Genomic DNA, 27,707 nt, shown 5'->3' with positions numbered 1-27,707 from the left:
TGCTCCCTCCGCCAGTAATGCTGCTTCCCCAAAGCCCTCCCTGCCAGCCCCACACCGACCCCGACACCAGGCAGGACAGGGGCTCGGACCTGTCTCAGCCCTGAGGTCAGGCCCCCATGTCACTGTAGCTTCAGTACAGTTTACTTGCCTGCTCCCCTTTAGGCCTGCCCCAAATGCAGGCTCAGTCAGCGTTTGATGACCGACTCAGCCTGCAAATGCTTCTCTCCCCTTAGGCCCCCTCAGGCCTCAATCCCCACAAGGTCAGGGTGTCCCCTGGGATGCACTGGAAGTCTGGAGGTGGCGGGGCGAGCAGAAGCTGTCTCTTAGGCCGGGGAGATGCTGCAATCCACTGGTACTGTCTGCCCCAGGCAGAATCTGCCAGTACCGCCATGAAGACGGTCTTCAGGGCAAAGCTGCCAGTGGCATATGAACACACCTCTTTCCTTAAAACAGACTTGGCTATGCACAGCAGCACTCGGGTCTGCAAATCGCTGAGCACCTACTGTGCTAGAGGCACACGCCGTCATCAGGATAAGTAAAAACTCCAGTGCTTGTTGCTTAAAAGGTGCTCTTTGAGCCATTATGCCAAGGGGCTGTTTTCTCCCAGTGGAACGGCAGGCTGGAGAGTGGCATTTTGGGGTCAGAGGGACGGTGCAGGTGGCTTTCCCACATCGTTCCAGTAGTCACCCAAACCGCAGCCTCAAGAGGATCAGAGACCCAGGGCTTTGCCCAGGCCAGGGAGGGAGGTCTGCAGACCCAGGACAAATCCCGCCTCTTCAGACATCCTGGAGGAAGTGACACAAGTCACAGAGGCGCTCCTGCGGAGGGGCTGGGCAGTCCTGGACCCCACCCAGGCAGTGGAGGACGCTCTGAGCTGGCTGTGGTGAGAGGAGGCTCCTACCCTACTGCTGCCCCTCAGGCTCCGGGATGGGCTCCAGGATGGGGTGAGCCAGCACAACGGGGACAGAACCTCGGCTTGACTTCTCTGCTTCAGCCCTGCTGAAGCCCCCGGAAACTATGAGGATGCTTCTCAAGGAGCCACCCCCAGGCCAAAACCACATCTTTCTAACCCTTCGGTCGTCTCCCTCTGATCCCGGAGTCTGGCACCAAGAAAGGCCTCCAGAGGTCATCTGGTCCAGTCCCCTGTCCAGGCAGCTCAGCTAGAGGGCAGTCCCTTGCCAAGGAGGCAAAGGGGCTGTCCTCAAGCTCCCTACCTCTTTATGCCTCAGCCAGCTGGTCTGAGCGGGTCTTAGCACATCACACCCTCAGCCCTGAATATACCCTGACACGCTATGCAACTCTGGGTAAGTGTCTCTTCATCTCTGGGCTCAGTGCCCCACCAGTGAGATGGGTAGTCTGGACCCCCAGGGAGTGCCTGTCATGCCACAGTTGGGTGGAAACAGGAATTTCGGCATGTAGGGAGCACAGACAAGATGCAAGCAAACAAACCCAAGCCACCTGCCACCTGCATGCCTGAATCAGCAACTGTAAACTGAGCACCAGCAATCTCCAAGGACTGAGGTCACCCCTCCACGATGGTGCTGGGCCCGGGGCAGGGAGCAGGGAGCAGGGCAGGGGGGAAGGCCGGCTACAGGCCTGGGGCAGCTGGTCTGCCTCTCAGGCTCTGGGGAGAAGGAGGCCAGTGGGTGGCCTGGCATCTCCCAGTTCGGTCTGTGCAGCGCCCTGCTCTGACTTGCCCAGCCACGGCCCTCCCCACGCCTCCCCGGTGACGCCTGCACCCAGCTCTTCCGTCTGTGCCTCTGCCAGGCTCAGGCACCAGCTTTCCCCGGACTCTGCCAGCAACCAGCAGCCAGCACCACCCTGGCAAGTGAAGCCAACAGGAGTGTCCTGCCTTCAGCTGGTATCTGTGCGTGAGGCGGGAGGAGGGCACCCCAAGCCTGCCTGCTAAGTGATACCCCCCAGTGAGCCTCGGCTCAGCCCACCCAGCCTCTCCTCGGCCTCACTCTTCCTCCTACATGCCCAGGAGCCCAGACGCCCTCTCATGCTCTCCTGTCTCTGGGCAGGCCCGCATCCCAGCCTAAACCAGGCATCTGGGGCCCCAGGCCTGGTGACCTGACATGACCGCAGCCCTGTGAAGGTCACCTGCAGCCTGAGCACCTGCCCGCCCCAGGAGGCCAGGGAGGTGGAGGGGCTCCCTGACTCAGGACAGGAGTGAGACTCTTCACTCAGGTGGCACACATTTCCCAAGGGCCTACTGAGTGCCAAGCCTGGGGCTGCAACCTCGACTACCGAGGTGAGTTAAACACAGTCCTGCTCTCCCAGAGCGCTCAAGCCAAGGGGGGGCACAGTCATCAAGGGAAACAGACAGCAACAACCCAGAATAAGCTTCCTAGAGAGAGAGAAGCTCAGGGGGCTGCAGCGGGCCTTGGCTAGCCCGAGGGAGGTCAGGGAAGGCTTCCTGGAGGAAGGGGTAGATAAACATTTTCAAAGGGAGGACATGTCAGGTCCAGAATGGTTTGTTAAAGCAGAGGGGACCACAGAGGGTGGAGAGAGCACAGCAGGTGGAGAGCAGTGTCTGGGCAGCAAGCAGGAGGCAGGGTGAGCGAGAGGCCCAGCGGCTCTGAGTCCTGAAGGACAGTGTCCAGCGACGGGTGAGCACCCGCCCAGGTGGCTCCCAGTGTCTGTGGAAAACGTCTCACCTCCACATCTGGGCACAAGAAACCCCCAAGACCTCAGCCACCCCTGCCTCCTCGGCCTCCTTCCCACCAACTCCCACCATTTCCAGGGGATGCTTCCAGAAGCCTGTGCCCCCAGCCACTGCCCGTCAGGCCTCTGCCCCCACGCTCTTCCACTCAAAACACCCGTCCCCCCACCCCTGCCCGATTAACTCCACTTTATACCTCTACGGCTAAGGCCGGTGACACCTTCCCCAGGATGCTGGGGACCCCGGCACCGTGTTCCTGCAGGTCCCCACGTTCCCCTGGGCAGGCCACGCACAGTGCTCGGGGAGAAGTCTCAACTTTCTGTTAACCATCTGCTCCCCTGGGTGGCTGGGCTGTTCGACCTTCATTCCCAGCCCCTGGCACACAGTCAGTGTCCCACAAATGTGCCACAAGTGAGAGCCACCCGCGTGAACCCAGGGCACTGAAGTCAGGTGTCTCCTAACCATCCCCCACACCACGTCCACTAGGGGCTGCCACACAGTAGACAGCTAGTCATGGTTACTTAACTGACCCCGGGGACCCTGGCTGAAAGATGCAGCCTAGCTGGTTGCTTGAATCTTAGAAGGTGCCAGATGTTAGAACTCACAGGCTAAGAAAGACAGTCACTCCTACTCGCTACCTGAACTTCTACCATTAGAGAGTCACTTCTTTGAAGCTTTTTAGTTTTCAAGAACAGCCTACTAAAATGCAAACTGCCCTGGAATACTGTCAGGCCTTAAGTGGTTGTCATACAAAAAGTTCATTTCTCTAAGCAGAGGGGGCACAAACAAGACAGGGAGAAGGAGGAAGGGGAGATGCTATGGGGACGGGGTGCCAAAAGCCTTGCCCCGTTTTGCGGACGCTGTCCTTGGCTCTGCCAGCCCACACCCTCTGATAAGAAGGAGCCGGTCCCTCTGCTCGTCCCTGCACTGCCGCGGTCCTGGCAGGCGCCATCCGCAACATTGACTGGCTTTGGAGTGCATGCTGCTCGGTTCGCCCTCCTGCCGAGGCAGCTCTCCAGGCACACTCGACTGGCCCCTCTGTTCTGGGCCTTCTGAAGGCTTCCAGGAGGAAACGAGGGCGCTCTTTAAGGCCCAAGTCCTGTCCAGCCACCACCACGGCCTAATCTGTCCGTCAGGGTGCCGCCAGGGGGCGGGCAGGGAGAGGGCTCAGCTTCCGGGCCCCCCACCCAGGACTGTCCCAGGGAAGACACTCAAGGATGTCCCCAGCCTATGTGAGAGGCCAGGGGGACACACGGGACTTCCCCAAATGAGGGGTGTCCTCCAGACTGGCAAGAAGCCACAGAGGGGGTCCTCAGTTGAGGTGCCCCTTGGTCACAGGATGTCACCGCAGTCATTAGTGGGAGCAAGGCTCCCCACCCTGGGGCACGTCTGATGATTGTGAGACTGTGTCCCCCAACTCTGGGTCTGCACGTGGAATAGACAGCCAGGCCTCCCCCTTAGCCTGGAGCCCATGACTCCTTCCATGATGGCGCCAGGCCTGGGCCCTCCAATCACCTACCCATTGATGGGGACACAGTGTGCCAACGGGTCCTGCCAGGCAGGGAGCCTCGTGGGGGTCCCAGAGATCCTCAGAGATGCAGCAGCTAGCCTCCCGGACGGCTCAGGAATCCCCTACAGCACTGTTCTCAATTCGGGGTGAATCTGCCCCCCAGGGGACATTTGGCAACATCTAGAGACTTTTTTTTATTGTTTCCAAAGTGAGCTACTAGTAGCAAGGGGCTAGAGGCCAGGGATGCTGCTAGACATCCTACAATGACCAGGACAGCCCCCATGACAGATAATTATCCAGCCAAGATGTCTACGACGCCAAGGTTGAGAAACCCTCTCTAGAGTATTCTAGACACTTCCATCATCTAACCTCGGCTTGAATACGCCCAAGGGATGGGGAGCTCACTACCTTATGCTATCAGCGAGGCAATGCAATGAAGCACTGGATCCGAAGTCTGGGTCAGCCTCTTGCTGGAAACTGTGGGCAAGTGGACCCAGCTTCCCCTCCCCTCAGAATCTCTCGATGGAAAATGGAGTTAGGAATTCGATGTTGCAGGATTGTTATGAATGAGTTCACAACCACAAAACATCTAGCGCACACCCTCACACACAGAAGGACTTAAACCAAAGGCGCCTGCTCAGTGGTGTCTGGCTTTAGAATCTGCCGGGGAGCAGAACTCCAGCCATCCCCGGGACAGCTGGGAATCCACCCCTGCAGGAAGACACCCGCTAGGGCCCGGGCCCGCCTCGCCGACAGTCACAGATAAGGGACGCGCCAGCTGTTCCCTCAGGGTTACCACACTCGCAAAACCCGGGCAGCAACCTCCACGCCAACAGGAGGGGAACGTTTTGAATACATCGGTCTTACAGCAGCACAAGGGAGCAGTATGCAACTATCGTGAGTCACTGTTGTAGAGACATGGAAATAGAGGTGTTTGAGCTCACAGGGTGGGTGAAAATAAAACCAGGGGGGACGCAGGCTACAAATGCAACTAGGAGAACGAACCACATATACAAGGGGCGGACAATTTATAGGAAAAAAATCTTGTGTTAGGATGATTGGATTTGGGGTGATGCTGGGTTTTTGACAATGTTCTTTAATGTAAAGTTTATACAGTTTTTTCCATTAAAATGCTCTTTATGAATGACTGTAGAGAAAATAATAGGAGAAACTACAAACCAAACCTTACTTCTGACCATGAAGGAAAAGGGTGTGGGAGAAATCTCAGAAGGTGACTGTGTCCTCGGCCAGTTCCAGGGGCAGACCCCCGGGCCTCAGAATGAGGGGGCTGCTGCTTCCAGAGCCCCGACCCCAGCAGGCCAGAGGAGGCGGGTCTGCCCGCCTGGGTCCTCCGCCTGCAGAGAGGACTCACCCTTCGGCGTCCACCAGGGCAAGCTTCACTGCCTACAATGTCACTCGGAACTGTCCCCACCTCCCTCTTGACAGAGCAGAAACCAGGACTGGGAGAAGCGAGGCAGCACAGATGCAGCCTGGGGGTCTGATCACTTTCCACACCCCATGGGGTCCAGCTTCCACCAGGGTGCCTGGTTCCCCATCAGAAGCGAGGACCCTCCCCTTCGGAGGCCAGGATTCCCTCCAGAGGGACGGCTGAAGGATTCCTCCTGAGGAGGCTGTGACTCAGAGACCTTGCCCCAGGCTGGCCCCAAATCTTGGGGAGCAATAAGTCGAATTTATCAAAAATATTTTGAAGAAGCTTTTAAAGTCTCAGTCTCCCCAGAACACAAAGAGATAGCAACTCCCTCTACATCTCCCCTCTCCCAAAGGCTCCCTCCAGTCGTCCCCAAAGAAAATGTTTAAAAGCCGAGAATTGTGCGAGCTGCTTTATTTCTCCTTTTGTTCACCCAGACACCAGAGCCAGTGCCATCGAACCATCCTTGCCTGCGACCGAGGCCCCAGGACGCCTGGAGCACGGCCAGGTTAGGCAGGGCCTGTGCCGAGCCCCTCCGAGGTGGAGGTGGACCCTCGGGACCCCTGCCCATCGTCCCCCAGCACCTCCTCCTCGTTTCCAGGAGAAAGAATGGACACATTCTCTGAGGTGGAAGGGGCTAGAACAGAAGCAGAGGATTCGGCAAAGGCAGAGTGGAGAGGGTTCAGGGAAGAGAGGGCAGGAGCTGATACAAACAAATCCCGTGCTTCCTTCCTCAAAGGGGACTGGGTATGCCTCTCCCGAACCCAATGAGGGGAGGCCAAGAAGGATAATGCATTTGGGGACTGCACTCCCACTCCCCATGGGATGACAGAATCACTAAGGGAGAAAGGAGGGCCCTCAACAACAAAACTGAGCGCGTTGTTCTTGCCACCAGCATCCCGGTGCCCATCCATCCACAGCCAGGGGGCACCTGCAAGGCGGGTACCCTTATCCCACCGCACAGGGAAGAAACTGCGCTCAGAAAGACCCAGCAACATGCCTGAAGTGACGTCACACTCAAACCCAAGCCTCCCACGCAAGCGTGAGTGCTCCGTCCAACAGGCGCCCCCCTTCCGCAACTCCCGGCGGCTCCCGCCCACCCGGGTCTGAAATCCCACCGTTAAGAGGTTCTCTGTCTGAGCTCTGTTTTTCTGGTTCCAAGAGGCTTTGTTAAAATGCTGACAGCTTTGAGATACCCAGAGGAAAACCGAGGTGGGGTATCCACACCGACTGAGCCCCTTCTCTTACAGGGGTCCCTCACATGTCCCCTCACTTCGACCTCCCACAAGGATGGCACTCTGATGATCCCGTTTTACAGACCAGGAAACTGAGGCTCAGAGAGGCTGACAGTAAACTGCCCAGGGTCACAGAGCCAGGGCCAGTGTGGTCAGGTTTGGCGCCAAAGCCCCTGCCCTGTCCTCGTCAGGAGTCGTGACACCCACCTCCTCAGAGGTCACTTACCACACTCCTCCCCACTCAGCAGGCTGACCCTCAGGGATGGCAGGGAGGCTGGAGGACGGCCAGCGGCAGCAGCTGCAGGCCTGGCCTCTGCTGGGCACTTGGCTCTTCCCATCTCATCCTCCCAACAGCCCCAGAAGCAGGCACAGCGAGTGTCTCCTTTTCCAGACGAGGAAACCGTGGCAGAGAGAGGCTTCTGCCGAGGGCCAACGGAGGCTGTGAGAACTGTGTGAGTGAAAAGTCAAAGCTCCTCAGGACTCAGGGGCTCCGGGCAGACGGTGATCCAGCTCCAGGCCCCAGGACAGATGGGGACGTCATAGCTGTGGTCAGCCGACAGCCTGGCAGCCATGGGCAGAGGTAGGGTGAGGGTTACCACACTGGCCTCCTGAGACTGTAACATTGCCCAGAAACAGGTGAGAAAACCCTCCAGAAAGCTTGACACCGGGCTTCCCTGGGAGACGGGGAACCGGGCTCTGCCCTGAACTGCTCAGAGAAGCCACATCCCTCTCCGGGCCCGTTTCCACATCTCCAGGATGTGCGTGTCAGACAGGATGGCCTCCAGGCCCCACGAGCTTTACACGCTGGAACCGAGGCACCGAGAGAAGGGAAGGAGCGTGGCGGCAGGGAAGGTGTGGGGAGATGGAGCCGGTGCTGATGGCAGCCCATGGAAACCGGGGAACCCGAGAGGCAAGGTCTAGTGGAGCTGGACCCCTCAGCCCATGGGCGCAGCTCCCAGCAGTGGCACTGAGGAAGAACCAGCAGGGAGCCAAGGCCCGGCTGCCGGCTCTGGCCCTGGCACATCTCCAGGACTGTGGGCCGGGCCCTGGGGACAGAAAGGACCCCTGGAGCCTGCGCACAGGGCACTCACAGCAAGACCGCCTGGCAGCAGTTGGGAAAGGTGAGACGGGGTGCTGAGAAGTGCAGGTGGCAGGGGACAGCTGGAGAGCAGGAGCACAGAGAGGGCAGGGCCCAGTCAGCCAGGGACCAGGCTACAGGGAGGGGGAGCATGTGCCAGGCCAGGAAGTCTGGGATTTATAGTGAAGGGACTGGGGAGCCATTGAAGGCTTTTGAGCAGAGGGGTGATAAGATCAAGGTGATTTACACAGCAAGCCTTGGCATCATGACACAAATGCTCCTGGACACTTGGCAAACCAATGGCATATCCCAGATGGCCCTTGGGTCCCCCACAAGCTCCTACACTTTACTTCTGCTGAGCCAAGGCCTTGACCTTACAGTTTCTAAACCCTGCAGGAGGTATGCAGCTGTGAGGGCGGCTGGAGGGCAGGTCCACCAGCAAGTGTCACTATCATTGTCACTCCTGTCGAAGGAAGGGCAAGTCACTGATACTCAGGCTGCTGCCACCCAGAGTATATGGAAGAGGCTCAGCTGAGAGGGCCCATCAGAGAGGGCCACGGGTGCCTGGACCAAGGGAACAGCGTCCTCCTACTGAGAGGGGACGGCTTGGCCAGAGTCAGGCGGATGAGGCTCCTAGGCCCCGCACTGCCACTAACCAGCTGGGGGACCCTGGCAGGAGACTCACCCTGTCCAAGCTGCAGTTCCTGTCTGTAATTGACAGCGATGCCATCTACTCCGCAGGGCACCCGGGCTCCCCACTCAGCCTCCCCCGCAGATCCCACGCCCCCTGCCCGCTGGAAGCTCCCTCTCCAGCTGGGGAAGCAGAGTGCGCGGCAGGCACCCCACTGCCCTGTGAAGACTCCACAGGTTCTGCCTCCATCTGTCGTCTGTCTGTCTGTCTCTCTCTTTCCCCCTCCCTTCTCTCTCTTCCCTTGTTTCATTCCTTTCTCTCTCTCTCTCTCTCTCTTTCTCTCTCTCTCTCCCCTCCCCTCTCCCTCCCTTCCCTCTTTCCCATCCGGCAATGGGCTAGACAGCCAGGACCGTGCCTGTCAGTGGGGATGGCTGTCTCAGCTTCTCAGAAAGAAGGAATGGAAGATGGCATGGGGCTGGCGTGGCCTCCACCCTCCTAGCCAGAGCTCAGCAATTAAGACTTTGGTGTCCACCCATCTGCCTCATCTGAATTCCAGGAGGGTCTGCTTTCTGGCTGCTAAAGGGAGTGTGTGTGTGTGTTCACACCAGGCCTCCTTTTTCGTGATAACTGCTAAGTAAGACCTGAGTAATAGATGCCTTTCTGAGAACTGAGAAACCCCAAGGTGTTTACGTACTATGAAGAAAAAAATGTTTTGCTGAACCCACATTCCTTCACCATGCAGTGATGTCTACTGGGCTGGAAAAGATGTATGTGTTGTTTTCATTCCCACTTGCCCAAACACAAACACACCCAAGACACACACAGAGACACACAGACACACACACACTCAAACACACGCTCTCACACACACATACTCTCTGACCCGAGACAGCACAGACCTGCACGCGGCTGGGTTTGGAAAGAAGAACGGAGCGTGAGGCGGCAGGTCCCAGCGTGGGGAGGCAGGAGGGCACGGCAGTCAGGAGCAAGGCTTAGGACCAGGCTGCCTCAGAGTAGAACCCCCGCCCTGCCCTTATTTGCTGTGTGCCCTTCGAAAGTCGACTTATCTTGTCCATCAGTTCCCCCCCCGTAAAGGGTGAGTTGGAACACAGACCTGTGTGTAGCACCCAGAAAGCCCTCAGTAAATGTCCACCATGCCTAGTCTTGAACCACAAGGGTCTAAATCCTCTTGCTAGGCAGGGAGGGTGGGAGACACATTGGGTCTGGACCCTCCTGACAGTGGCCCCAGATCTCCCGGGCAGTGTCCAGGCTGGTGTGTCCTAACTGCTTCTCCAAGGCAGGGGTTCAGACCCTGTGGGACTTTTCTTCCAAGCACCAGCATGCTCAGTGCCTGCAGGTTTTGAGGCTGACCGCAGGGGCCTGGGAAGCCAGGGACTGGCTGCAGGAGGGCCTGGGCCCCCTGGCCAGTGCTGGCCGGGGTCTCACACACACTCCTGTGCAAGACCCACGGCCAGGAGGATTTTATGGGTCGTAGCTTGTCTTGGGAGGCAATGAGACCCGCTGGCCTTTCCAGAGGGGACCTTGAGAAACTGCTCAACTGTCTGAGCTGATTTGTAAAATGAAATGATAACTGTGCTGGCTTCATCGGGTAGAGATGTGTCCGTCTGTCTGTCAGTACATACCTTACACATCCAGTGCACATAAGTACTCAGTGCAGCACTGGCATATGACTGCGCACAGTGGACAGCACCTTGGTCTTTATTCTCTGGGGGGGACATGGATGGACATGGGTGGGGAGTACAGGGAGGGGAGTTTCTGTTCTTCCCTGGGCCATGCACTGCCCTGAGAGCCTGGCTCCCGGGACAGCCACACTGGGGCCTCTGAACCCAGATTTTCCACCTTCCATTTCCCCTGAAGCATCCTCCATCCCGTCCCTCAGGCAGGGCTGGTGGCCCAGGTGCCCAAGCTCATTGCAGGCTGCCCCCAGGGCTCCGCCCTGCCTCTAGTTCAACCCAATACTTCCAGGCACAACCAGGAGCACAGTCTACAAAACTTCTGGTGTTTCTACCCCTACCTGGCGGCTTCCCTGTCACAGCCCCGAAGAGCAGGACGAGCAGGCCAGAGGCCCTGGGTTTGCATGGCGAGGGGTGCCAGCTCTCCAGCATCTCACCTGGCCTACGTGGAAGGCCCCTGGCCATGCCCCCCTGCCTGCGACACACCCACTAAACACAGGTCCTGAGGCAACCTCCCGCACCGGCCACGTGTACGACCTGAGCTCCCATCGCCTGCCCCTCAGATGCCCCAGGAGTAGCAGAGCACACAGACCCCACTGTTCACCGCCCTGTCACTGCCCTCCTGAGGCACCACAGAGCCCAGGGCTCGGCCCGGCCCTGTGTCCCCTGCCCGGGGGAACAGGGCACACAGCCCGCCTGGCTCCCCAAATTACTTTCTCCAGCTGTGTGGGCAATGGCACGTGCGGCAGAGACGGAATCCCGACGACGAAAGGAGCAGCCTGAGTACCAGATGGTGGGAGAGTGTGAGGAGCTGCCCACGAGATGCTTCTGAGAGACCAAGGAATGGCCAGGAAACCCAAGAGCTGCCCAAGAAACGGGCGCCCCGTGACAGCAGGAGGAGGCCCAGCACCCGCGCCAGCCGGGGCCAAGCCGGCCCTCGGAGGATCTCGTCTCTCAACAGGGAAGGTGCGGCTCACAGCCACAGCCACGGGAGGAGAAACTTGAGGCCAGGGTCCGGGCAGCGCGGTCGGCAGGCACCTGGCCACCATCCCTCCTCCGAACCCGTCCAGTCCCACAGCATCAGCACCACGCTGACCCAACGGCCGAGGCCTCCAGCTCACACCTGCCCTGGCCCGGCCCTGCCCGGGAGAGCTGCCTGCCCCACGACCCCCAGCAGCTTCTACACCCCAAGAGTCTCTACTGTCACCACCCTGTTCCTGCTGAGCTCAGACACCCCACACTCGCCACTGCCTCCGAACAGGGCGTCCACCTGAAGGAACCATCTGCCAAGAACACCAAGTTCTCTCTCCAGCTGTTGCCAAGCTCCCCGCCTGCCCCCAACCCCAGGCTATGCAGGCGCAGGTCTGCAGGTCCCAGGGCCCCCCACCAGGCCTGTCCCAAGCCCACGCTCCAGAGATACCCTGTGGGGCAGAGAGCACCTGCCCTCCCTCCCTCCTTCCAGCACCCAGGCCTACAACCCCCTCCCTCACACATACTCAGAAACTCCCACTTCACTCACACACACTTACACCACACACTCACACTATCACTGACACACACTCACATGCTCATAAAGCCACACACTCATCTGCACTCGCACACATGCACTCACACACACACCCCTGACAGCACGGCTCCGGTGCTGGACACCACGGTCCCTCTCTGCCGACAGAGCTTCTGCTCACTGCCGGGGTGGAGGCGGAGGTGGGGTAAGGCCCCTCAGGGGCAAGAAGCTTCCTGGCTGGGAGAAGAGGGGGTTTCCGGGTGGGAGAGGCCCTGGCTCAGGGGCAGAAGAGGCAGTCCCCTGGGTCCCCAGCCCCACCCACACACAGGCTGGCCCCCACCGGTTGGCCCCTTCCCTCACGCCCCCACGAACGCTTCTGGCCCCTTTGGGGAGAACATCTGCCAAGATGCCTCCACCCGCCTCAGCCCCAGGCTCTGCAGCCCCCACACCCCACCATTTCCTTGGAACTCACAGCTTCCTGCTCACACAGAGGTAGGCTAGACTGGGGATCAGAGGCCGGGGTCTTGGCCAGGCCCCCTGTAGCCTACCCTCCCATCCGCAGGACCCAGCTTCCGCCCAAGATTCACTGGCTGTGCCCAACCCCCACCAGATGCCACCCCCGCCCCATGCAAGCATGTCTAGGGCCAGGGAGCAGGCCCAGGGCCTAAGGAGGGCCAGGAGTCTGCTGGGAATGCTGGGAACCTGCCTGTTCCAGCCACCAGACCCACTGGGGCCAGTGGGTGGGCCAGGGCACTCCCTACTCTTGTCTGTCTTCCCTGGGAGGCCAGGAGGCAGAGCCAGGCCTCCAGCACACACCTGGTACCCTGACAGGGGACCCACCTTCCCAGAATGGCAACCTGGGGCTGGGACTGCATTGGTCACTTCTGAACCCTCAGCACAGACCCCATGGCTGGGTGGGCTCCCAGAGGAGGTCTCCTTCAGATTTTCTGAAGGAGTGAATGCAGTCTCTCTCCCATTCTAGAATGCACCTCGGTTCACAACTCCTTCATCAGGCCTCACGACCCCCCTCTGTCTTCAACATCACACTGCCAGCTCACAACCTAGTATTTCCCAACTAAAATGGACCTGTGGAGCCTCTAGCCCAACCCCTTCTCTTACAGATGAGGACCTGAAACCCAGAGAGGAGAAGATACTTTCCCAATGCTGCACAGCAGGACCATACCAAAACTCATCACATACTCCCAGCCCCGGCCCTCCCTTCACAGCATATGCAGGACCCAGGGTAGGAGGGAAGACAAGGAAATGAAAGGTAGGTTGGGGTCTAGAGCTGCCTTGTGGCGCCTGACCACCCATCCCAAATCCCTGAGGCCTCATCACCATCCATCCTGTGTCAGATGAGCCCACAGCACACAGCCACAGGTGCACCAGGGCTTCTCTCTCTCCCCAAAAAGGGGCACAGAGCATGGCCAACATCCCAGCACAGCAGGTGCCTCGAGAGGCAGTGGGGGAGCCCCATAACTGGGACACAAACATGCACACGGCCCACAGATGTTTCCTAGAAGTGAGGCCCCACCTTTCACCAACATCTCCATGACCCACCACCAGAGACCGTCCTGGACCAGAGCCCTAGGTTCCAGAAACCTTGACCCCCACTCCCATGCACCTGTCCGACCTTCTCAACAACACGGGGTCCTGACCCCATCCAGCCCCTCCCCAGGGCCTGAGGCTGCAGGCCTCTCAGTCCCCACCAGACCTCCCCTGAAAAGGTGACACAGTGGAAGGAGTCAGCCAGAACTGGATTCCCAAGTCAACAGTACCTCTTATAAGCTGTGTAACCCAGCCTCTAGGAGCCTCAGTTTCCCTCTTCTGGAAATTGAGCATAACATAACCTGCACTGGGAAGATTCAATGTGTTGCTATGTGTCAAACTAGAGCCCAGCAGGTGCTCAATGCCAGTGCCTTCTCCCCCACCTGACTGGGCACCTGACGGAGGTGGCCTGGGTTCAGGAGCTGCCATCGCTGGAAAACCAGCACCGGGTGCAGTCCCCATCTCAGAGGGCCTGCTGGGGCGCTGTCTGGCTGAGAGGACAGTCCTAGCCCCAAGCAGAGCTGAGCCAAAGAGAGGATTTGGACCTGCCTGGGCGAGAACATAAAGGCCCAGGGTCCAAGGGCCAAGGGCCATGGAACACTGGGTGACAGGAGTTTAGGAGAAGGGTCAGGTCTGCTATTCCATGTGCTGGCATGCCTCTGCCTCAGCCCAGCTGCAGCCGGTCCCCTGGGCCAGCTCCGGGCCAGCATCCCATCTGTGATCTGGCCATTCCCACAGTCTCCCCGAGGGTCTCCCAGTTTAAGGGGAGGAAGCTGGGGCGACTGGCCCAAATTCACACTTACAACCCAAGTCTACAGCTACTCAGATCCCAGGCTCTCTATGGCTTTGCTCTCCTGCCTCAGAGGATCAGAACTCCTAGCCAGAGAAGCCCTGGGCATTTGGATGAGAGGGCACAGGCAGCAAGGTGCCCCCACTCCCCAAGGCAGACACCACACCTCCAGCACCATGAAGGTGCTCTTGCCCACTCATGGAGCGTGAGCGTCTGCTCACACCTGCAGCCATCGCGCTGGGCAAGCGTGAGAATACCACCCGCTACGTCTGAATGGAGACCACCAAACGGCACCAGAAGAGGTAAAGTATATAAATAACACAAGCGTCACGGAGCATAATTATTAAACGTTGTCATTTCTGAAGAAAATTAATTAGCAATAGCGGTAGCTGTCTTGTGTCTGCCTAAGCGGCGTGCATCTCAATTAAAATTTAATTGCCACAGCTTCAATCACAGCAGGTTAAACGGCTCGAGAGGCCAAGCGGGCTCATGTCTACACAAAGCTTGGATCAGCAAGGAGTGGAAGCCGTGTCACGGAAGGGGAGGGCAGGTGGCAGGCGGGGAAGAGAGCAGGACAGCTAGGCCCTGACATATGCCGGTCTAGGCATGGACAGCATTTCCACGCTCAGAATTGGGCATGGAGGTTAGTTCCTTGACATCCCACACAGACCTGCTCTTGGGAAAACAGATTTTACGCCTGGCAAGAGTTGGGTGAACTCTCACGGGAGCCCTGACGTGAGCAGTGGGCCACATAACAGAACAGAATCTAGGGTGCAAAGGTCAGGAAATAGCTGACAGTGTGCCATCTGCTAGAGGAGGCAGAGATCTAGGGCAAGCACTGCTAATTCCCACGCCTACAGGGTCACACAGGGGAGCAGCCCAGGCCAGAGGCAATAGAGAGTGGTGAAGACTGTGGCAAACTGGAACGCGCAGGCCCACGGTGGAAAGCAGGCAGCCTCTGCTCCTGTCTGGCTGGCTCTTCCCATGCAAGGATGAGGGCCGGTGTGCTGGACTCTCAACAGAGTCAGGGATGGGGATTTTATTTCAAGTTTCATGAGTTTCAAAACACAGTATAGGCCTAATCTAAGGGCTATCAATATTTGACCTCTCATCTAGGAATTTCTGCAAATAAACACACACTAAAAGGTGTCATCTTAGAAAGTAGGTTAGTGATTGCCAAGGGATGGGGACTAGCTGCTAACTGGGTACAGGGTTTCTTTTTAGGGTGATAAAAATGTTCTGAAATTAGATAGTGGTGATGGTTGTTCAACTTTGTGAATATTCTAAAAATCACTGAAGTGTACATTGTAAGAGGGCGAATTTGATGGTATGTGAACTATACCTCAATAAAGCAGTTATTAAAAAAAAGGAAGTACGGTCTTTACCTCAAAAGCACACAACGGCTGCCGGATTTCTCAGCAATGCATCTTTCACGCCTCTCTCTCAGATGTGTCTGAGGGCCTGGCACAGGCTGGCCCAGGGTTAGGATCTGGGCAGACAGCAGGGGAGCCCTCCACCCATGCCCGATGTCAAAGGAGCTTATGATGCTCTTCAAATCATCAGATTGTACTGACGAGGCTGCCGCCTCTCCTCAAAATTAGGACGCTTGTAAGCGAACAGTGGTGGGAGATAGGAGGAAGGGTCGCAGGGAAAGGAGGAGGCCAGGAAGGAAGGAGGGCGAAGCGCCCCTGGTCAGGAGCCCAGCCCCAGCACACCCCTAACGGGCCTCCGACACCCCGTAAAAACTCATCTCCTCCTTCACAAAGGCGGATGCTCTGTTTTGCGCCTGGAAGCTGTGCCACCCGCAACACAGTGTTTACGGCCCCTGCACAGGCAGTGCTGTCAATGCGGCCACTTCCCCCACCGCATGCCAACTGGGAGACCCCTGAAGGCAGACGCACGCATCAGGGGCTCCTGGAGGCCGCACAGTGGACAAGTGGTGTTTATCAGCTCTCTGTGGCACCAACCACACCCCGCCTGGCACGGAGGGCATCCTGCCAGGGGTGAGTATGGTGGCAGACAGCCGTGGGGGGCTGGCATGGCATCCACGAGCAGTGGACAGGAACGTGTCAGTGCCTCACCCTGAGCAGCCTGGCGAGACACACAGAGGGCTTTCCCATCTGACATGCCGCATCCACCCAGGCTGCCTAAGCTGTCACCACAGGTGACAGGATGCCACACAGAATGCTGGATCCCTCCCTACTCAAGCTGCAGGCTGTGCCTGTCCTTTCCAGAAAAGCAGAGTCTCAGAGCATCGCCTGCCATCAGGCACGCTGACGTCCTAACTCAGTAACTGACTCCACAGGTCTACACTCTGAGACCATCTCTCTCACACCTTTTCCCCAAAAGTAGCATAAAAACTTTCTCCAGGTCTGAAGAGCATTCCCACTCTGACCCATTTGTTCCACTTACATTTCCCTACCCCCCAGAGAGACCCCACAGAAAAGTCACAGAAAAGTGCAGAACTCCAAAATACTGAGAACAACTCCAAATGGCCCAAAAGAATGGTTAACTAATCACAGCTTGTCCAAATGATGGAACATTCATCACTGAAAATAACATTTACAGACTTATTTAATAACATGGGAAGGGGTTCTGTTAAAATATCAAGTGAAAAAATCCAGGATGCACAGTGGCAAATGCAGCTGGATATCTTAACCAAGGTGGCATCCTGGAGGAGGGGTCCTGGAAGGAGATGTCCCTGTTGCCACTAGTTGTTGCTGGATAATGAATGGCATTGTTGATGGCCTTTTTCCATCTTCATTTATACTTTCCTGAACTTTCCACATTAATACTTTGTGCATGGTTTGTTTATAATTATTAAAAACAGACTCTGCACCATTTTCCATGGCAGCAGATAGTGATCTCCCCTCCCCACCATGTGGCAGGTGGTGGGTACCTGGAGCTGGGAGCCTGGGAGCCTGAGGCCAGGCCTCATGGGCCCCACACGGCTCCTTCCTATGGCTCAGCCTGGAACTGGCCACATGGGTGTTCCTGGGGACTCAGAATGAACTGTTTCCAGTAAAACATTCACTCTGTCATTTACTGAATGTATGCTAGGTGCTCAGTGCCCGACCAGCCCCTGTGGATGACAAAGTGAATGTGGCCCGGACTCTCAGAAGGCTTTGCTTCGTGGAAGCAAAGGACAAGGCGACAGTAATGAATTGTAGAACAGGACCTGAGTCTCTGGGAGCTGGGGAAGGAGTGGAGAGAGGAAGGGAAGGCTCCCCAAAGGAGGGAGGCCGTGGGCGTTACCAGAGGCATGAACACTATCCTGTACCAAGGTTTGCACGAGACCAAGAGCGCCAACACCTCTCCTGATCTATGGCGGACACTGCTAATCATCACGGCACTTCTCCCCAGCGGCCCTCGGGGTCCTTCTCACGCAGGACGTCAGACAGCCTCTCCCAATCAAGCCGCCCTGGCACGGGAGACAGACCCACCCTCCATCTGAGCATGTGGGCCACACAGCATGTAAGCAAGGGTGTGGCATGGCCACATGTGACACGGATCACTCTGGAGACAAGAGCAGAGACGAGGGTGGCCGGGCAGCAGGGACACCAGGCAGGAGACAGGTACAGAAATCCAAGCACTGGAGACATAAAATATGAGAGTGAAGTCTGCAAGCAACGTGGAGGTCCTCCTCGGGGATGTGATGGGGACAGAGAGGGCAGGGCCACACGGCGCACTCCTACGCCAGCTTCCTCCCTCCCTGTAACTTTGAGGATGCCGGGCCGGCAAGCCCAGCAGCCTTCTGGAAGGAAGAAGACTCAGCGCCTGGCGGAGCAGCTGAATGCACAGAAGGTCTGCATCAGGCAGCTTACCGTTGGGATGGGCAGAAGGTCCCCCAAGACGGCCCGGGCACCTGCCCAAGGACTCATGGCCCCCAACTATAGCAGCAGTCTGAGCTACACTCATCCAACCCACTCTTCCAGGGCCTGTGCTTCGGGCAGCACATGTCCTGTCTTCTCAAGGAGAATGCAAATGTCTCTGAGAAAGGGACAGGCCCCCGATTTACCCCTTAGACTCACAGGACGCTAGGCTGGAAGGAAGGGCCCTTGGAAACCAGCCAGCCTCACCTGGTCATTTTACAAACCTGGAAGCTCAGGCTCAGAAATATGGAGCCATTTGCCTAAGGTCACAGAGCTGGTGACAGGCAAAGCAAGAGTCAGCCCCAAGTCCAGCGCTGTCCCACCGTGTGGCTCTATCGCCTGAGTCCAGCAGACACGGAACACAGGAGGCACCCCTAAACCTTCGCGGATTGGCCCACGGATGCAGGGAAGGGCAGTGGAGGACCAGGCACCCGCCTGAGTGCTGGCCCGAGGCTGCCAGCCACCACCCTGCGGTCCAGCCCGCCTCCTCGCGCGAGCGCACATGGAGAGGCTGACGACCTTGAGGAGCAGGACTCACGCAGAGCCCAGCAGCAGCCCCCCGTGTCAGGACTGGACGGCTGCCCTGTGTGTTCACTCGGGCATGCTTTCCAAAAGACTCTCTCTGATTCGCTGCCATGGAGCCATATGTGGCCAGGCAGCACGAGGACTCCTGGTGGGCTCGGGGCCTGGGCATGCAGGGCAGAGAAGCATGACAAACCAGGGTCTGGGCTCCAAAGATTAACTCAGACTCAGCAGGTGGGAGTGTAAGGGGTGTGGACAGGATGGTGGGCTTACTAGGAGGCCTCTTTCCATCTAGTCCCAGCAGCCTGTCAGGCAGGTGGAGTCAGCACCGATGGCTGAGCCCTGATTATTACTACTGCGATTATTATTATTATTAGAGAACGCCCACCGTGCACCCGGCACACTGCTGAGCACGGCCCATCGGTGACCCTTCCTGAGCCACACAACACTGAGGGCTCCTAGCCCCGTTTTCAAGCCGAGGAAACAGGATCCCAGCTTGCCCAAGACCACAGAGCAGGAGAGGGGCAGGCCAGACTTCGCACCCAGGCCCCTCCACGTATCATTCCTGCCTCAGATCGCCTGCCCATCAGGAAGCGGAGAGCACGTGGCCATCCTCCAGCACTGATGTTCCAAATGCGGAGCCCTCCCCAGTGCCACTCGGTCACTCACCAACACTCCTGGAGGCCTTCATGTCTGTACCAGGCACAAGCCAGGACCCAGAGAAGGGCTGTTCACCACCCTCAGTGCGCCCCTGGTCCAGCTGGAAAGACAGACAGGTAAACGGTCACCAACACTGGAGCCGTGCCCAGGGGGCCCAGAGGTGGATCATGGAATGGAAGGTGACAGGGCAGGGGAGGCATTCCAGCAGGAGAAGCTGGCCAGTCAAGGGCCTGGAGAGGAGGAGGGTGTGAGCGGCAGGCGGACAGGCCAACAGTAAGCCAGTATTAGCAAGCACAGAGGACGTGAGTGTTTGGTCCAGGGGGCTGGGAACATTGAAGTGGAGAGTCAGGAAGCTTCAGATGGGGCCACCAAGTTGCACAATTCCAGCAGGTACCAAAGAGTGTACTCTATGCGAATTTGGCACCAACCAGAATACAGCATGAGTGGTACCTCAAGTCGGACCATCAGGGGCTGCAGCCTGGGGAACGGAGCCTGCTTGAGTTGGAAAGGCATGGTGAGATGTTTTCACCTCCACTTTGTGTGGTAGAGCCTCCTGACCAGGGGAAGAAAGGGGCCTGCCCAACCATGCGTTCAGGGTCCCAGCGATTCACAGACACCCTCGATGCTCCCTCCCACCAACAAAGCGCCATCATGGGCCACAGATCAAATATCAAAGGCCAGGCTCTCAGGGCTTCCAGCCAAGTCCTGGGCACCCCACCCTCCCAGGTCTCTAAGACCCAGCAGGAGCCCTGGCCAAGCTGGTTTCAAACCAGCATGCTCCAGGCAGCCCCCTCCCTCTGCAGGGCCAAAGGGAATGGACAGGAGACATGGGCACCCACTGGTCAGCCATGTGGACTTACAGAAGCTGTGTGTGTGCACTCAAACCTCCACACATTCTCACACACTCAAAACCCATGCTCAGTCAGACACACACTCCCAAACAGGAAGACTCACACACTCAAAACCCGTGCACGATCAGACATACACTCCCAAACAGGAAGACCCACATACTCAAATCCCATGCACAATCAGGCATACACTCCCAAACAGGCAAGGCCGCGCACTCAAAACCCGTGCATAATCAGAAATGCACTCACAAACAAATGCATGCACACACACACAGTAACATAGACACACTCCTACATTCACAAATACAGTGACACATAACATGCACACCAAACAGGCACACACTCACCTAGCAGCACACACACGCACATGCTCGCGTGCACCCGTACACAGGAGCATCACAGGGCCAAGTCTCTGAGTTCCTTCTATAACTCAGGGCAATAATTTCCCGGGAGGCGAGCACCAGATCTCAGCATCCACGTGGTTTACATCTGCCTTGGCAGCAGCCAAACCTGGTGTTGAACTGTCCCCAGACAGGCAGGGACGATCCCCCAGCACTGGGAGGGCTGGGCCAGGTCTCCAGGGTCAGGGTCAGGAGCTTCGTTCAGACAACTTCCCAGAGAACAGGCTAAACGCACATGGCCCTGAGTTTATAGGGGTGCCACTAGGCCCCAGAATCGGGAGCCCTGGAACCTTTCACTCTGCAGCAGAGAGAACCCACTGGACTCAGGCAGTGCTGGCGGCCCAGCACTGGCCGTGGGCTCGCTGTCGAGCGAGGGTCTGCTGGCTCTTGCCCCCGTGGCTGCAGAAGCCCCCAGGGCTGAGCGCATGCCCAAGGCCCAGGAGCCGCTCCTGATTTCCCTCCATTCCTCCATCTATGGATGCGCCCATTCATTCAACCAACACTAGCTGTGGGCGCCAGCGCCAGACACCAAGCTGCGGTGCTGAGGGGGGCTCCGAAGTCAGAGTGGACCCTGGGGGCAGGAGGTGGCCTCTGCGGGAGGGGAGAGCTACTTCCTGTCACAGATTGCTGTGCTATTGGGTCATTTCCCAATGAGGAACCCTCGTATGTCTCCTCATCACTGAGAAGCCACAGGAATAAGGCCCACCAGCCTCGGAGAAGCCTTCCAATTTTCTGACCGAATGAATGAACAGCAAAAAGAATGGGGGACCCCCGTGTAGCTCCCCCAAGTACATTACCCATTTGTCAAATGTTCCTGGCTGACTTCTCCTGAGACCCCCCCCCCCCGAGACAAGCGTGTCCTAATGTGTGGGGGGGGGGGGGGGGGGGGCGGGATGGGGACACAGCCATAGGGACATAGGGAGGATGCACCCCGCTGGGCCCCACAGGCATGTGGGAGGCTGCTGTGGGCAGGCAGACCCAGGCCCCAAGGTCCAGGCAGCACTGCCCCAGGCCTGGGGAGGGGCTCTGGGGGCGTGGTGCAAGGAATGAGCTCATCTAGCCTCAGGTGGCAGGCGGAGAAGGGGCTGGCAGATCCGCCCAGGGACGGGGGACCCCACCCTTGCGGGGATGAGGCAGAGCCCTGGGTTTTCCTCTCAGCTCTCCTGATCCTAGCCACTCAGAACGCTCTCGAGGTCCAGGCATGATTCAAGCGGCTACTGTTATTTCATCTTCATGACAAGCCCATGAGGCAGGAACAAGACCTCCATTCCTTGTGAGGAAACAGGTGCAGAGGGACCAGAGAGTCTGTGTCACACAGCTAAGCAACCTGGTCGGCCTGACCCCAAAGGCAGCGGAGGACTTGTCCCACAAGTCCCTGCGTAGATGGAGCCCGTCTGAAGCAGCGGGTTCTGTGGGCTCCACCCTCCAGCAGCCGGAAAGCCCATCACGTCACATGCAGTTAAACAGGCCCAACGTCAGCACCCGGAGCCCCACGGGGGTCCCTGGAGCCACACTCAGTGGGCCTGCCCAGAGCCCTGGCTCTGCCAGTCCCTTCGCTTCTCGGAGCTGCAGGGTCTTCCTTGTAAGTGGGGATAGGCAGCTGTGTGGCACTGGTAGAATGATGCATGGGAGGGCTGAGCACAGAGCCAACGCTCAGTGAAGGCCTGAGCATTAGTAATATTATCCCACCACAAGTGACGCCACAGCTTTTCATAAAGAAACGCCAAATACGTGGTTGAGACGGGAGTAAAGGAGTTTAGAGAAGTGCCTGGTGGATCTGGGTCCCAGGAGTGCCACAATGGGCATGGACTGAGCCCTGAGCAGCACCCAGCAGCATGACGGAGGTAGTGGCAGTGACGGTTGACGGTGGTGCCAGCATCACCAGGAGAAGCGCGGCCACCAGTCATTGAGCCCTTTGACACGCCTGACACAGGGCCCAGCAGTTCCTGGGTGTCACCTCCCTCACACCTCCCGACAGCCAGGTGAAGGGGAACTGGACCACCTCTGTTTCCAGGTGAAGAACAAGAGGTACCGAGTGGAGCAGCACTGGAGGGTCAGGCAGCTCGCGAGCAGGAGCCGGTGGTGGAGCCCGAGCGGGACCCAGTGACCCAGGCCAGGCAGCCGGGCCAGGTGGGGTCTGCTGGAGAGAAGACGGTAGGGGGGGGGGGGGGGGGGCCGGGGGGGAGGTGGGGAGAAGCCCGTGTGGTTCCCATGCCCCATGCCAATTTGGTGAGGGTATTAAAAAGTTTCTTTCAATTACTTCTTTCTTGAAAATTACTAATAGTGCTCTGATGGAGATGCGACTTAATTTCCCAGTTGGTTTGGAAATGAGGAGACCCATAATTGTTTGACCCTCTCACCAGCAGCAGACGGGGAGAGGGGGGCTGGCTCCTTAGAGGCCGATGGAGGATAAAAACATCCCCACTGAACGTGCTCGGCCTCCGGCGCCAGACGGTGGTGCGGCGCGGGCGAGAGTCTCCCCTGTGCGCCCCACGCCTGCTCGGTGCACCGAGGCCCTGGCCTCACACTCTGCTCTACCTTGGAAGAGCTCTGAGCCCACCGTGCCCCGCGACCTCCTCAGGGGCCCCAAGCAGTGCTGCAGGAGGAAATCTGCTCCAAAGCAGCCGGGCCTGCCCGCTCCCCCGCAGGGAAGCAGCTCCAGAGCCTAGGGCATGAGCTCCAGGCGGGGAAGCAGCTCCAGAGCCCAGGGCACCTGCTCCAGGCAAGGAAGCAGCTCCAGAGCCCAGGGCACGCGCTCCAGGCAGGGAAGCAGCTCCAGAGCCCAGGGCCGCTTCTGGGCAGGTGGGCAAGCCCAGCACACCCTACAGAGGAAAGGAAAAGTGCAGCAACCCTTTATTAGAGCCTGCATCTGTCTGTCAGGCCTTTCAGCCATTTCTGCATCTCATTCTTGCAAAGCCCCCTGATTGTACCCGCTAGACAGGTGAAGAGGCTCCAAGCCAGCTGCCCCCACTCCTACGGTGAGGCCTGGCCTGAGTGCGAAGGCCGAGTCCCACCCGGCCTCCTCCACCTCCACCACCTTCTCATGGACAAATGAACGCTCGCACCCAGGGACACTGCAGCCTGGGAACAGACCCCACACAGCGATTCCCGTGAGCAAAGCCTCCAGAACCAGCCCAGCAATTTCACTGGAACTTTTTAGAATCTATCCATAGAATATAACGATGATGGCCATTGGTTTTTTAGATGCCAACTCTGTCATGTCACGTTATCTAAGTGACTCATAAAAATCACCCTGCAGGCAAGCACTATAACATCCCCATTTTACAGGTGCAGAAACTGAGGCACAAACGTCTTAAAGAGCAGAGCCAGGATCCCATCAGGCCAGTCTGAGCACAGAAATGCTCCTCCACAGTCCTCACCACCTCCCTGGCTTTCTCATACTTACGAGGAACAGAGAACTTCACACTACAGTGGAAGGAACTTTCTCCCCCATTCCTGAGGTATGGTCCCTTCTGGCCACGGTCTCTTCTCTACAGAGAGCAACCTCCATCATGCCCTCCCACCCTAGGACTCCTCCCTGAATCCTCTCTAGATTGGCTGGGAGACGCTCCAGGAACCACATTCCTCCCCAGGGGAGAGGGCTGGGGTCAGAGGCCAAGGGCGTGAGGCCCTCTGCCTCCCCGTCAGGTGGGCTGGGGCGTGCGAGGACCTGCTGGCCGCCCCTCACACTGCCCGGGGGTTGGGAAGTGACGCACTGCCCGCCGTGTCTCCTGGAGAGACTGATGTGTCCAGACCGAGGCGCCACAGCTGGACTGAAGGCTACGGGGTCAGGAAGGGTCAGCCGCTCCAGACGTGCTGAGGAACAGAAGGAAGAGCTCATGCCAGGCCAGCCTTGCCCCAGTGAACCTCTGAACCCTCCGCGGCACGATGTAAGGAAACACCCAGCGGCCACGCGGGAGAGGAGCTGGGCGAGAGTCCCGGACGCCTGAGACCCGTCCACAGAGGAACTTTTGTTTGGAAAAGAGGCGTGATGGCTGTGACAAATGCTGTCTGGATTCCAGGAGTGTTCTCCTGCTGCTTTTTACATTCTGAACACTCTCCCCACATCCACATCTCCCCTCTCACTCCCCGTGTCTCCTCGGGCCCACGCTGGCACACGCCAAAAGGAAACCAGGCAGCAGGCTTCAAAGACAAAGGGGTCAGCGTCTCAAAGACACCTGAGGACCTTCCTCCCACCTCCGCCCTGACTTTACTGGGGCCAGAGCTCTGCCCGCCCCAGAGGCCCCGTCTTGTCCTGCAGAATCTGCTTCCCTACAGCCTGGGCCACAGACTGGCCCTACTGGAGGGAGACAGCTCCGAGCTTTCCCCAACTGCATGGGCGAGGGCAAAGGTTAGGCACCACCTCCCTGTGCTGATGGGCAGGCAGGTACTAAGGCCCACTGCCCAGCCAGCCCCGCACACCCCACCAAGGCCCCAAGGCCATCCAAGGCCCTCTCCCTTGGCACCTCTCTGTTCCTCACTCTTGCAACATCTGCCTTCTCCCCCACCGCTGGTTCCCACGGCTGCCTTGGCCCTACTGCCGTATTTGGCTCCTCTGGTTTGGCTCCCTCTACCACTCATTCATCCATTTCGCATTTACTGAGCACCTACTGTGTGCCTGGAAACACTGCTCGGGACACAAGGGGCAAGCCACACGGACCTGGCCCTCCAGGAGCTCACGGCACATGGAGAGAGACAACAAGGCCAAAGGGGAAACACAGCAGTAGAGAGAAGCATGAGGTGCTCTGGAAGCCTGTGGGCACCAAATTGAACTTGGGGAGTGAAAGCAGGGAAGACTTCCTGGAGGAAGCAAAGCCTGAGCTGCACAAGCATTGAGCTCAGCCAGGAGGAGAGCTTTAATCATCCCTGTTCTCTCTCTGTCCCTCTGCTTCCTGCTACCCCAGCCGACCTCCCACCGCCGGGTCCCCAGCCTCCAAGACCTACCACCCGTTACAGATCCAGAAGAGGCGATGCTATTGCCCCTGCCTCAAGAAGCCCCCAATCTGTGGGGAAGACGAGGCTCAACACTGACCCTCCCAGCACGGACCCCAAGGGAGGCACAGCCAGGCCAAGGCTGAGCGTTATCAGCTGCAAATGCTTTAGGACCTGCCTCCCTGCATGGAAGGAGGAGGGAAAGAATGACATGGGACAGGGAGGGGTGAGGGGCCACTCCACCTGCTGCAGGGTGATGACTGAGAGCATCCCCCACCCCCACAAACGCCCTCCCTCACTCAACCCTTGGTCACACTGGGCCATGTCTTCTAGGGGCCCACACAGCCTGCAGACAGCAAGAGGGCAGCCCCAAGCTGGCCCACCCCAGGGTGCAGGCCCTGGTAGCGGCAAGCAGCTCCGTGGCGGGACAGCCCACTGTTCTGGTCTCACAGATTACCCGCAAAAGAGAGATACAGAGGAGGGTGGGTACTGCAGGAGCCTGCCTGGGTGTCAGGGAAGGCTTCCTGGAAGCGGCAGCATTGCCCCTGGCTCTCCAAGCATGAGGAGACTTGACAGGTAGAAACTAGGAGGGATGTAAGCATAGGGTAGTGCACGGTGTTCTATTTCCACTAGAGGGAACTCCACTTTCATCACCAAGAGCACCCCACGCTAGTGGATCCCCAAACCCTAGCACAGGACACAAAACCTGCAATCCTGAAGCTTTCTAAGGGCAGCGTAGACATACTCCCAACACACCCCCAAACCTCAACCCAGCCACTGGGACTGGCCTCATGAAAAGCCTAAAGGCCACAAGGAAGGACTCATCAATGCCTCACACAAAGGCTACCACCAAAGTCAGCAACAGGCCATGCAGTAAAAGGGGGCTCGGTCCCCAGAGGTGCAGCAGAAAAGGCACAGCCTGAGGTCACCCTCCACCTTCTCCCAGGGGCGTCCAGGACTGGGTTCAGGGTGTGAACAGTAGGGGAGGGGACTTGCACCCTGAGGGCACCTGGGAGAGGGCCAGTGGTGCCAGGCAGGGATGTCTGGAGAGAGGGTGGGACTGCCAGAGATGAACGTGGGTGCCAAAGGCAGGAGGGAGGTTCGAGAGAAGACCCCTGGAAGGAGGGGCACTGGACTGGGGCCTTGGGGCAGGCGGGGGCACCGTGCCCGGAACCTCAGTGTACTTACTGCACCCCGGAGAGTAGAATCAGAAGCACTCAGCTACTTCCACTGGCCGTCTGCTGCACGAACAAAGGAATAAATGTTACAGCTCTTAACTTCCTCAGGAGAGACAAAGCAATAAACCCGAGCTAACTTAAAAGCCTGTCACTGGAGAGACACCTAAAAACAGGGAAACAACAGCTCCGGGCTCTGTGTGTTTTCGAAACGCTGGGTCAGCGTGAAACAAGGTTCTTCAGTGCAGGACTTCTCAAGGCCTTCAGAAGAGCACAACATGCATGGAAGAGCCCAGAAAGCCAGAGGAAGTGGCTTCTTCCAAGCCTGCTGGGCGCCGGCCCTTTCTGCCTGCAGCGCCTGTGCAAAGGGGAGCAGCAGAAAGCAAACTCCGGCAACCTTCCCACCATGCACGGCGCCCGCAGGTGCTCACCCTAGGTGGGCCTCAGGCTGAGGCCCACCTGCTGCCCAGCTGTGACCCAGCCCCTCACTCCCACTCAGGACGGGGGTACACATGAGTGAGGGTGACATCATGAAAAGGCTAACCTGGAAGCATCAATTCTTTAAAAAAAAAAAAAATTTACATCCACATAAACACCTGTAGGGTATCTGGTGTTATTAGCAAATTCCTGGGACCCACCCGGCAATCTTGTCAGAGTGTGTTCTGGAGGTGAGAACCCTGCTCCTGACAACTTGGGCAGTGTGTCCTGGGTTACTGGGCTGCCGCCCAGGCCTGCGATGCCCCCTCTCCAGCACAGCCTTAGGTAGCACTGTGGAAGGGTCCCCCACAGCCCAAGCCTGGCTGACCCCGACACGTGGGCACCTCCTCTGTGCTGGGTGCATACGGACATCTGGGCAACCCTGAGGGTCAGCACCACCAGAATGGCTCTTCTTGGGACCCAGTAGGAAAGTTCTTAGAGTGCAATGTCCTAACAGGGCTATGGGATTATGTCCCTGGACAGAGGGACCGGCTTTGCAGAGCCCTGGCCAGCCAGCTAGCCTGGGAAAACCTAACAGGCCCTCTTGCTGACAAAACCCACTCCTACAACAGAACCTGCCACCAAATCCTTTACAAATGATTTTGAGTTTTGGCCCCGACTTGCCTCTCACAGCCCCACCCCACAAACACATTACTGACACGCCAAATCCATGCTCCGCGCCTTTAGCAAAGGCGGTCCCGAGAGGGCATCAGAACTTCCTCCAGGGGACAAGATG

At 58.1% G+C, this 27,707-nt stretch overlaps 1 protein-coding gene across 4 annotated transcripts in view; it reads right to left on the bottom strand.

Moving 5' to 3' along the window:
* GLI2 (GLI family zinc finger 2) overlaps window positions 1-27,707 on the bottom strand; it is a 250,116-nt gene that overhangs the window by 194,577 nt on the left and 27,832 nt on the right. The window contains exons 2-3 of one of the 4 annotated variants that reach the window (XM_046659498.1): window positions 26,508-26,560; window positions 19,148-19,238 (exon numbers count right to left, since the gene is read on the bottom strand). The exons of 1 other annotated variant lie outside the window; for it this stretch is intronic. The gene's annotated coding sequence lies outside the window, so the exon portion shown is untranslated. The remainder of the gene's footprint in view (window positions 1-19,147; window positions 19,239-26,507; window positions 26,561-27,707) is intronic. 2 more of the 4 variants (XM_046659500.1, XM_046659501.1) reach the window with 2 other exon arrangements.

This window comes from Equus quagga, chromosome 4 (genome assembly GCF_021613505.1).
Source record: "Equus quagga isolate Etosha38 chromosome 4, UCLA_HA_Equagga_1.0, whole genome shotgun sequence".
In the NCBI taxonomy this organism is placed as follows: Eukaryota; Metazoa; Chordata; class Mammalia; order Perissodactyla; family Equidae; genus Equus; species Equus quagga.
This window is presented reverse-complemented; position numbering and strand designations above follow the sequence as displayed.